This window comes from Macaca fascicularis, chromosome 18 (assembly GCF_037993035.2).
Source record: "Macaca fascicularis isolate 582-1 chromosome 18, T2T-MFA8v1.1".
Lineage (NCBI taxonomy): Eukaryota > Metazoa > Chordata > Mammalia > Primates > Cercopithecidae > Macaca > Macaca fascicularis.
The window spans coordinates 80,332,011-80,342,904 of record NC_088392.1 but is presented as its reverse complement, the minus strand read 5'-3'; the positions used below and the strand labels follow the sequence as shown (position 1 = coordinate 80,342,904).

Sequence of the window (10,894 nt, the reverse complement as noted above, 5' to 3'; positions counted from 1 at the left end):
TTTTGCTCGTACCCAAGGTCAGGAAGACTATGCAAGGGCATAGGTCAGTGGGGGGTCAGTCACTTTAGGGTGTGGCTGCCACCTCTGAACTTGGTGAGACTTTAAGGGTTGGTAGGAGCTGGCCAGGTATAGGGGTGAGGGTGTGTCAGGCAGGGGTGAGGGCATGGAGGGGGATGCAGAGGCCTACACCCTGGAATGTCCTTTCACTTCCTGAGGTTTTGTTCTCCTGATCCCTGAGTACATCCCAGAACACGGTGGGGCCCTAGCAGGGGAGAGGTAAGGAAGCATGTTATGTTCATCCAGGGACCTTGTTAGGCAAATCAGATTAGGGGCCAGGCTTTCAGTGGTGGGTGCGAGTGTGGGAGTGAGTGAGTGTGCAGGTGTGTGTGGGAAGAGTGATGGGGATGGGGTCAGCCCCAGCCACCATGAAGACCTTAACTGTGCATCCACCCATCCCAGCAGCATCCCTGAGTGAGTGCCTTCGGGGTGCAGGTCCTGTTTTGCACAGGGAAGTGAATCAGAGTGGGACATTTCTTTGCCTTAGAGAGGTCACACTTCTTCTTCTTCTTCTTCTTCTTCTCCTTCTTCTCTCCTTCTCTCCTTTTCCTTCTTCTTCTTCTTTTTTTTTTAAATTTGTGACAGAGTCTCACTCTGTTGCCCAGGGTGGAGTGCAGTGGTGTGATCTTGGCTCACTGCAACCTCTGCCTCAGCCTCCTGGGTAGGGTAGCTGGGATGATAGGCATGCATTACTATGCCTGGCTAATTGTTGTATTTTAGTTTCACCATATTGGCCAGGCTGGTCCCAGTCTCCTGGTCTCAAGCGATCTGCCCGCCTCAGCCTCCCAAAGTGCTGTGACTACAGGCGTAAGCCACCACACCGGGCGAGAGGTCACACTTCATGCCACGTGGGAGGCAGCCACTCAGACAGCACCCCAGCTGGCGCTGGGAGTGAGGGCTGCTCAGTGTCCTAGGAAGGCAGAGGGCTGCATGAGAGGTTCGGGGAGGAAGGACTGGAGGAGGATTTGAGATTTTCACCTGAGCAGCTGGGTAGATGGAGGGGCTGTTCACAGAGAATCACAAGAATGTGGATGAGCAGGTTAGGGCACTAATAAAGCACTCTGTGTTGGCCCGCGGAAAATTTGAGATGCTTCCCTGTGTCCAGCTGGGGCTTTGGGAAAGGTCAGGGCTGGGCATCTGACTGGGATGGATGTCTGGCAGGCAGCAGATCATGTGGATGGTTTGTGAAGCCCGGAAGGGCATGAGATTTCCTGTACCAGTGCCCACTGCAAATGGAAGGGCATTTGGCCTGAGCCCAGACATGTACAAGTTGGGCAGAGAAGGGGGTGGGTCCCCGGGACCCACCGAGGAGCAGCTATGGAAGTACAGGGAAGCCAAGGGTGTGGGATCACATGATGCAGGAAGCTCAAATAAGATGAGGAAAGAGGTTTTAAAGACCATCAGGGCTGGGGATAGTGGTTCATGCCTATAATTCCAACACTTTGGGAGGCTGAGACGAGAGAATAGCTTGAGGCCAGGAGTTTGAGACCAGCCTGGGCAACATAGGGAGACCCCATTTCTATAAATAAATAAATAAATACCATTGGTACTTGGCATTTCAGGCGGGGAACAGCAAACACATGAAAGCTCTGAGGCAGGAAAGGGAAGTGATTAGTGCTCGCTCCTGGTTCCTTTATCAGACCTTAAAGAGATGCAGAGACATTTCAGGTACTCCTTGGCCGAGCTCCTTTAGGGAAGGCCTAAGTTCGCTTCTACTTCCCATCTATTAATTTTTTTTTTTGGAGATAGAGTCTCACTCTGTTGCCCAGCCTGGAGTGCATGCAGTGGCACGATCTCAGCTCACTGCAACCTCCACCTCCCGGGTTCAAATGATTCTCCTGCCTCAGCCTCCCCAGTAGCTGGGACCACAGGTACGCACCACCACGATCGGCTAAGCTTTTGTATTTTTGGTAGAGACGGGGTTTCATCTTGTTGGCCAGGCTGGTTTCGAACTCGTGGCCTCAAGTGATCTGCCTGCCTGGGCCCCACAAAGTGCTGGAATTACAGGCACGAGCCACTGCACCCTGCCGTATTTCACTCCTAATGCCCACCATACGTGCTTCCAAATGTTTGCTGAATGACAAGGTGAACGAGTGAATGCGACTACGTGACTTCGGGCAGCAGGCAATCCTATTCCTTGGACCTCAGTTTCCCTTTCTGTAAAGCAAGCCTGTCTCTCGCTCTCTGCCCTAAAAGCCTGAGTTCTGGGCTTGAGATGAGCGCGTCCTGTAGAGCAGACTCCAAGTGGACGTTGAGCTGGGTCTTCTAGGAGGCCAGCACCCGGCCAGCTCATGGGTACTGTCCTTCCGCGGGACCCCGCACGCCCAGTTCCAGCGCCGCCCCGCCCAACCTCCCTTTGTTCCCCCAGGCCCCGCCCACTCCGCGCAGCTCGCTCCCCATTGGCCGGGGGGCGGGGCGGCGGGCGGCGGGCGGCGGGCGGGGCCGTGTGCGCCTGCGCGGTGTGTGTCCCGGCCGCAGCCCGGCGCCAGCTGCAGCTCCTTGATCCAAGCCGGATCCTGAGCGGGGAACATGAGCTGAAGCTGCGGCGGCGGCCTCGCCCGGGGGCTCCATTGTTGAGGCTGCCGCGGCTCTGTCGGGTGCTCAGCTGCGCTCCAGTCGGCCCAGGCGCCGCGGCGAGGAGCGAGCACTGCGAGGCAGCGGCCTGAGGTGAGACTGCGCGACGGGCGACGGGGTCTCCGGACGGGGCGGGGGTCTCTGACCCGGGCGTGGCGGCTCCGAGCTGGGCTCCGCAGGGTCCGGGGTCGGGATCCGGGGTCCGTGCGCCTGGGCTTTGTCTCGGCCTCGGGTGGTACCGGGGGCTTCGCGCCTGTTGCGACGCCGCGTGGGCCCGCGCGGGGGTCCCGGTCGCCCTGCGGGTGGGGGCCGGTCCCCACTGCTCCCCGGCTCCCCGCGTCTGCCGCGGAGGGGACTGCATGGACCCGGGCGCTGGCTTCTGCCTGGTCCCCCGCGGCGTGGCTGGTCCCCGTGTGCGGCAGAGGGGGCCCTGCGAGGACCCACTAGTGGGGCGGGGTCCGGGTCACCGCGAGTGGGAGACTCCACCGCCCTCCCCGCCCTCCCTGGCAGCGAGACAGCTTCGCCAGACCCACCGAGGGGACTGCGCGGACCCTCGGATGAGGGGGTCCGTGACTCTGGGTGGGGGCTCTTTCCCGTCCCCGCATGACGGCTTCCTGAGTGTTTTGTCACCTATAGGTCCTTGCGTGGACCCGTGCGCGTGGGTCTTGGCCGCCCTGCTAGTGGGGCTGTGCGCCGCCCCGTGGCTCGTCTGGGTCGACCCCGCCTGGGACGCGCGTGTAGTGGGGGTCCGTGCCCTGGGGGCGCGGTTGGTGGGGGCGCACTGCCCCCGCCCCGTGATTTATCCTCTCACTTGCCCGGCGGGAGGAAGTGAGAGGCGCGGGTCCGGAGCTGTCGCGCAGCGGCCGCACCCACCTCTGCCCTGGCCGGCGGGTCCCGGGGGGGCGAGGGGCTGTCACCGCGCGTCCCACCGCCGCGCTTCCTGCTCTGGCCCCGGGCTGGGCTCTGATTGGAGGGAGCAGGGCCCTTCTGCCCGGCGCTTCTTGGTTTCTTCCGTTAGTAATGGGGAGGAAAAAATCTGGAAAGCCGGATTGAACTTTGCAGCTCTCAGTCCCAAGAATTTGGCGGGCTGGAAAATGCGTTTCAAGCAGGAGCATCCACACCCACGGAATGAGGCCAAGGCAGTTACAGTTAGAGGTCAGATTTATGAGGGGAGAGCGAGGGTGAGGTCCGTGGGTGGGGAGACTTCGACCTCAGCTTGATGGGAAGACCTGAATCTGCCCCTCAGACGCTGTATTTCTCAGCCACCAAAGAAAGTGGAATCACTCCTTAGTGAATGCTTTCATCAAACCTTTGAAAAACCTGTAATGTCCCAGGAAGCAAAATCAAACTGGACAGTTTTCCCCTTTTAAGAGTGATAAACGTCCTGGAGACAAACAGCAGAAGGCTCAAGGAGTCCAAATACTCAACCTGAAGTTCTTTCTGAACAAGAGATGGTGTATAAGTAACAGGCATACAAGACAAAACTGAACTAATCACCGCAGCTGTGGCTCCTAGCCCTGTAGCGTGTCATGCAGGCCCTTTTGCCTTCTCTGCCCTCCGCTGTCCCAGACCCCAACACTAACGCCCACCTCCAGTCATCAGCTCCTGCCGACGCATTGCTATGAACTGTGTTTCGGTGGCTCCCTTCTCTCTGAAGTTTTGCTTGTTCTCCTGAAGTCCTGGTCTTTAAGAGCTTATGATCTGCAGGGACAGATTGGCTTTGGGCAGTACATAGTTAACTGTAGCACAGCTTGAAAAATGCTCTGATAGAGGTGGGCAGGCAGTTTGTACATGCGGGTAAATGCGAGGTCCTTTTTCAATACCATGAATCCAAGTATTCATGCTATTTTAAATCTATAATTCTTTGACTCTCCAGAGGGTTTTTGGATTAATTTTTTTTTCTATTACTTCCTAGTGTTTGTTGCATAGTTCAGAGTACTTGATTAAAACTTACCAGGTCGGCCGGGCGCAGTGGCTCACGCCTGTAATCCCAGGACTTTGGGAGGTCTAGGCAGGCGGATCACTTGAGGTCAGGAGTTCGAGACCAACCTGGCCAACATGGTGAAACCCAGTCTCTACTAAAAATACAAAAATTAGTTGGGCGTAGTGGTGTGCGCCTGTAATCGCAGCTACTCAGGAGGCTGAGGCAGGAGAATAGCTTGAACCCAGGAGGCGGAGGTTGCAGTGAGTTGAAATGGCTCCACTGCACTCCAGCCTGGGCCATAGAGTGAGACTTCGTCTCAAAACAGAAACAATGTGCTGGGTCTACCTCCGGCTCTGGAATTTTCCTGGAAGGCCTTCTCTTCTGGGCTTCATTTTTCTCACCTTTGAGGATCCTAAACTACGTAATTTCCAATAATCTTTGCCCTACACCTTTAATTCTTTCAAGCAAATAGCAGAGTACAATTCTCTTCCCGGCAATGGTGTAAATAATGGAGGCCTTTGAAAATGTGGATTCTAAAGTGGAAGTTCTTTTTCTTCTTCCCCTTTTTTTTCCTTTTAAACAAGTTTAGTTACATGAGTATATTACTGTATCTCAGAGTTAAGGACAAGTATCTATGATGAAACCTTAAGAATATCTTGCATATTCTTCACAATTGTGTTTTATGTGCCACATCTTCACTATGTCCAGTTGGTTTGTTTTTTTCTCATTAATGGAGTTGAGCTCAGAACTTTTCAGGAGCATTTTGTTGATCTTTTAAGTGTCATGTGAAATATGTTCCAATTTAACATTTTATTTTGTGGAATAAAATGGGAGTAAATGGAAATTTGAGAGTGCCTTGAGTAGATGTACTTGGCTTTGTGTAATGGTTTGAAGAATAGTTTAAAATTACCACTTGTGGCCGGGTGTGGTGGCTCACACCTGTAATCCCAACACGTTGGGAGGGCGAGGCAGGCACATCACGAGGTTAGAAGATGGAGACCATCCTGGTTAACATGGTGAAACCCCGCCTCCACTAAAAATACAAAAAATTAGGCGGGTGTGGTGGCACATGCCTGTAGTCCCAGCTACTCAGGAGGCTGAGGCAGGAGAATCACTTGAACCCGGGAGGTAGAGGTTGCAGTGAGCCGAGATTGCACCACTGCATGCCAGCCTGGGTGACAGAGTGAGACTCCATCTCAAAAAAAAAAGAAAAAAAAAAAAATACCACTTGTAAAAAATTGCGTCACATGTTGAATGACCTATATAGGAGCTACAATTCTAAGGAATATGGTAATTAATTCTTTAAAATAGTAAGGCCAGGTGCTGTGGTTTACACCTGTAATGCCAGCACTTTGGGAGGCTGAGGTGCGAGGATCACTTGAGCCCAAGATTAGAGGCTGCAGTGAGCTATAATCATGCCACTGCACGCCAGTCTGTGTGATGGAGTGAAACCCTTTCTCTAAAAAATAAAAAGGTAAATAAATAATTTAAAAATAAAATGCTAAGCTCCTTTCCAATTTATCTGTTTGGTAAGGTGGGAATTTGATGTGCTTGAGTTTCTTAAAGCCACGTGTCTCTGTAGAAAGGAGACACAATTTTCTCTGCTATTCCTAGTTATTTGGATGATTATAGGGATTAAAAATAGCCATTTGGTCAAGTTGTGAGCTACTGAATTACAATTTTTGCTTCACTCAGTAGGATTTTGCCTTTATTTTGATTTGCATTCTTATCTTAATTTAGGAAAATATCTTTGTTATATACCCCACGCACTTTGTTCTTTTGGGGAATCTGATCTTAGGAGAGGGCTTCAAAATGTGACCAGATTTTCTTTATGGTTTTCTAGATTTTATTAATGTTTTAATAAAACAACTAGTTAATGCTGCTTCTGTGTCGAGGTATTTTTCATTTAGAGTAGGCTTGGTTTTTATGTGGATTAAATGAAAGGAAGTCTCTCACGGAAGGGGACACATGGGTATGGAGAAGACAGAGGGCATATATATATATATTTTTATTTTTATTTTTTATTTTTTATTTATTTATTTTTTTGAGACGGAGTCTCGCTGTGTCACCCAGGCTGGAGTACAGTGGCCGGATCTCAGCTCACCGCAAGCCCCACCTCTCCGGTTTACGCCATTCTCCTGCCTCAGCCTCCCGAGTAGCTGGGACTACAGGTGCCCGCCACCTCGCCCGGCTAGTTTTTTGTATTTTTTAGTAGAGACGGGGTTTCACCGTGTTAGCCAGGATGGTCTCGATCTCCTGACCTCGTGATCCGCCCGTCTCGGCCTCCCAAAGTGCTGGGATTACAGGCTTGAGCGACCGCGCCCGGCCTATTTTTTTTTTTTTTTGAGATGGAGTCTCGCTTTGTCGTCCAGGCTGGAGTGCAGTGGCAGGATCTCGGCTCACTGCAAGCTCCGCCTCCTGGGTTCACACCATTCTCCTGCCTCAGCCTCCCAAGCAACTGGGACTACGGGCGCCTGCCACCACGCCCGCCTAATTTTTTGTATTTTTAGTAGAAACAGGGTTTCACTGTGCTAGCCAGGATGGTCTCCATCTCCTGACTTCATGATCCGCCCGCCTCGGCCTTCCAGAGTGCTGGGATTACAGGCGTGAGCCAGTGTGCCTGGACGACAAGGATGTATTTTTGAGCTCTACATTTCAGAGTTCTTTTCTCTAGCCCTGGCCAGGGTCCCAAACAGGAAACTTAATTCACTCTATCACTGAAGTATACTCTTGCTTTGATGCCATTGGTATGTTGTCCTAGAGATTTGCTGTGGCTGCCAGGAGTGTTTCAGAGTTAAGAACTGATGCAACCCCTCTTTTGTCAGTTTATGAGTCTGTAAACCATCTTGTTTCCTTTAGCGTTATCTCCCTGGAACTGGAAGGTCAGAGATGAAGTTTTCTTAGATTATAAGTCTCAGTCTTTGCTATCTACCTTCCTCTGTCTCCCATGTCACCTGCTTTTTTCCCCCGTTTTTCATTTTAATGTTTTTATTGGATAGGTGTCTATTATTGCAGGCTGCCTCAAAACATTTTTGGATATTGACAGGATATAAGTATGAATAATATGTAAAAGATAACTTACGCTAGTTCTTTTGAGCAGAGGATTTGGTTTCGATATGTGGCCCTATTAAAGCTTTTGTTAAGTTCAAGTACTTTCTGAACTTCAGTTCCCTTACCTGTAAAATGGAGTTAGTTATTAGTAATATCTGTTCTAACTCAGGAGATTGTTTTGAGGATCAAAGGAAATTATGAATTTAATGAAATTTTGTAAATTTTAAATGAAATATTGTATTACCTAAGAATTTTTTTTTTTAAACACCCTATTAAGAATGGAATGAATCTGGGTTTTCCTTTGAAATCCCAAATGTTTAATGTACACAGAAGTTTTAATGTGTCTGTTGGGGAGCTTCATTAGGATTGTTTTCTATCTTTAATTGGCCAGTATTGTTTTATATTTTAGCATTTTTAGGGAACATCAAAATTTGTGTTTCAGTTATCATTAATATTTTACAAAGTTATTGAATGTGCATGATTTTGTCTTTAACAATCTCTTCAATTATTTACAGTCCCATGTAAAAAATGCAGTAATGAACGTCCATGTAAATAACATTCCCATGCTTTGATGAAGCATAATTTCTTGACATTGCAGTTTCTAAGTGCCCTGTCTTGAGGTTGGGAAAGCTAAAGGGCAGTCAGAAGTCAAGGTTAGCAAAGTGTTACCTTTGACATTTGAAATCCAGCAGCAGGTATCACAGTGAACCCCATTCCAGCATCCAGGAAGTTTCTCTGCCCTGCCTCTCCTCCAGCCACCTCCGAATCTGTGTCTGCGGTGTTGGTCCTGCTTTCCTCTCTCTCCTCTGCCTTTTCTTTCTCTTCACCAACTTCTACCGAGTGCCTCTGATGTCCCAGACAGTGGCAGTGGGAGTATAAAGGCTAATAAACCCGGCTCTGGTCCTCAAAGAATTTATGTTTTCTGTGCAGATATTAAGTTATACTGTCATATATAGTGTTGACAAACATTGATACAGATTTCCTGTGAAGTGCAGAAGCACCATCCTAGAAGCAGAGATGCAGAGGCAGCACTGGTGACTCACATATGGAGAGCTGGAGTTCTTGGTCTAGTGGGATAAACCGACGTGGACCTCATTTCAGTGCAGCGGAGTGAGTGCTGGGACGGGCTCCCTGGGGGCATCTGGGGCTGAGTTTGTCTGGTGTTTAGTCTCCTGTGTGGTACTTAGAGTTTATCAGTAAGATGAGCGTTGGGAGGTTTCTAAGTGAAAGGAAAGGCAATCACTTACCTGAAACCTAAAATCTGTAGGTATTCTGGGCCATTTATAATTCACTGAATCTGTTTTGTCAGAACAAGTCTATCATCTATTGTTTTGGATGGAGTGTGGCCAGCCCTGCCTTGCGATGTAAGGAAATCAGGAAACGCTTGTCAGGTGTCAACACCATGCCAGACACTCTTCTAGGGGTTTCCACGTAAATCACTGTATTCATTTCTGTTGCTGCTTTACCACATTTCCACAAATTTCGTGGCTTAAAACAATTGAAATTGTATCATCTCACAGTTCTGTGGGGCAGAAGTCTGACGTGGGTGTCACTGGGCAAAAATCACCACGTGGGCTGGGCTGCATTCCTCACTGGAGAATTGTTTCCAAGTGCTTTTGGCCAAATAGAGTTCCTTGTGGTTGCAGGACTGAGGTGTCTGTTCCCTTGCTGGCCATCTGATGGGGGCTACCCTCAGCTCCTGAGGCCTCTATCTGGTCTTTGCACGTGGTCCCATCAGCTCAGGACTAGCTAGGCCAGGGACCTGGTCAGGCTCTCCAGTTCCCCTGTGTACATTTCTCTTTTTCCACTCGGAGAAAGTTCTATGCCCTTTTTAAAATATTTTTTCGAGATGGAGTCTCGCACTGTTGCCCAGGCTGGAGTGCAGTGGCATGATCTCAGCTCACTGCAACTTCCACCCTCCCAGATTTGAGTGATTCTCCTGCTTCAGCCTCCCGAGTAGCGGGGACTACAGGTGCCTGCCACGACGCCCGACTAATTTTTGTATTTTTAGTAGAGATGGGGTTTCACCATTTTAGCCAGGATGATCTCCATCTCTTGATCTCGTGATCCGCCAGCCTTGGTCTCCTAAAGTGTGGAGATTACAGGCGTGAGCCACCGCGTCTGGCCAGTTCTGTGCTCTTCGAGGCTCCTGGGATTAGATTGGACCTCCCTGGATAGCCCAGGATACTCCTCCTAAGGCCTGTGGCAAAGCCCTTTAGCTGTGTGACATAGTCACAGGTCTCGGGGGTTGGAATCTCCCACCACAGTTACCAATCCACTTACTACAGCAGCCTGGGAGGTGCTTTTTATTGCCTCTGGTTAACAGATACCAATTTTTTTTTTTTTTTTACAAATTGGCAGGAACATGAAGATCCCTCTTTTTTTTTTTTGTTTTTGAGACGGAGTCTCATTCTGTTGCCCGGGCTGGAGTGCAGTGACGCGATCTCGGCTTGCCAGAACTTCCACCTCCCGGGTTCAAGCAGTTCTCCTGCCTCAGCCTCCTGAGTAACTGGGACTACAGGCACGTGCCACCAAGCCCGGCTAATTTTTGTATTTTTAGTAGAGACAGGGTTTCACTATGTTGGCCAGGCTGGTCACAAACTCCTGACCTCGTGATCCGCCCACCTTGGCCTCCCAAAGTGCTGGGATTACAGGCGTGAGCCACTGCACCCAGTCATGAAGATCCTTCTTAAATGAAAAAACCGTTCCTCTGACTTGATGTGAGGCTGTTGGTGAGACTGATAACAGTGGAGACAGGTCCATCAGAAACGGAGCTAAACTTTGTGTTCTGGAGTATTTTGATGGCCTGCCCTGATTATGTAAGTTTTGCTAAGAAGTCATTAGAGTAATTCCTCTACTGGAAGAAACACCCATATGGGGAATTTGGGACTTTGCCTTTTCAAGTTTTACACGAAGGACTCTTCATGGGTGAAAAGTACATGATTCCAGGTCAATTTCTAGAATGGAAACAGCTGCATCCACCCAACAGCGATTCACATTCCTGAGTTTGAGAGAATCCGATTGTTTCAAGGCTGAGGCCAAAAGCCCAATAAACAGTGTTTGTACCTTTGTTCACAGTTAGGAATTAGGTGCATCCCGTGGTCAAGAAAACAACTGATGGTGGTCACCAAGTAGTTTAAAACCAAGCAGGACCTCATTTTATCATGTGGGTGTTTCTGATTTTTTTTTTTTTTTTTTTGAGACGGAGTCTCGCTCTGTCGCCCAGGCTGGAGTACAGTGGCCGGATCTCAGCTCACTGCAAGCTCCGCCTCCCAGGTTTACGCCATT

At 49.8% G+C, this 10,894-nt stretch overlaps 1 pseudogene; it reads right to left on the bottom strand.

The window, feature by feature from the left end:
- Positions 1-2,346: 2,346 nt before the first annotated feature.
- Positions 2,347-3,347, bottom strand: LOC102128446 (uncharacterized; annotated as a pseudogene).
- Between the last annotated feature and the right edge of the window lie 7,547 nt (positions 3,348-10,894).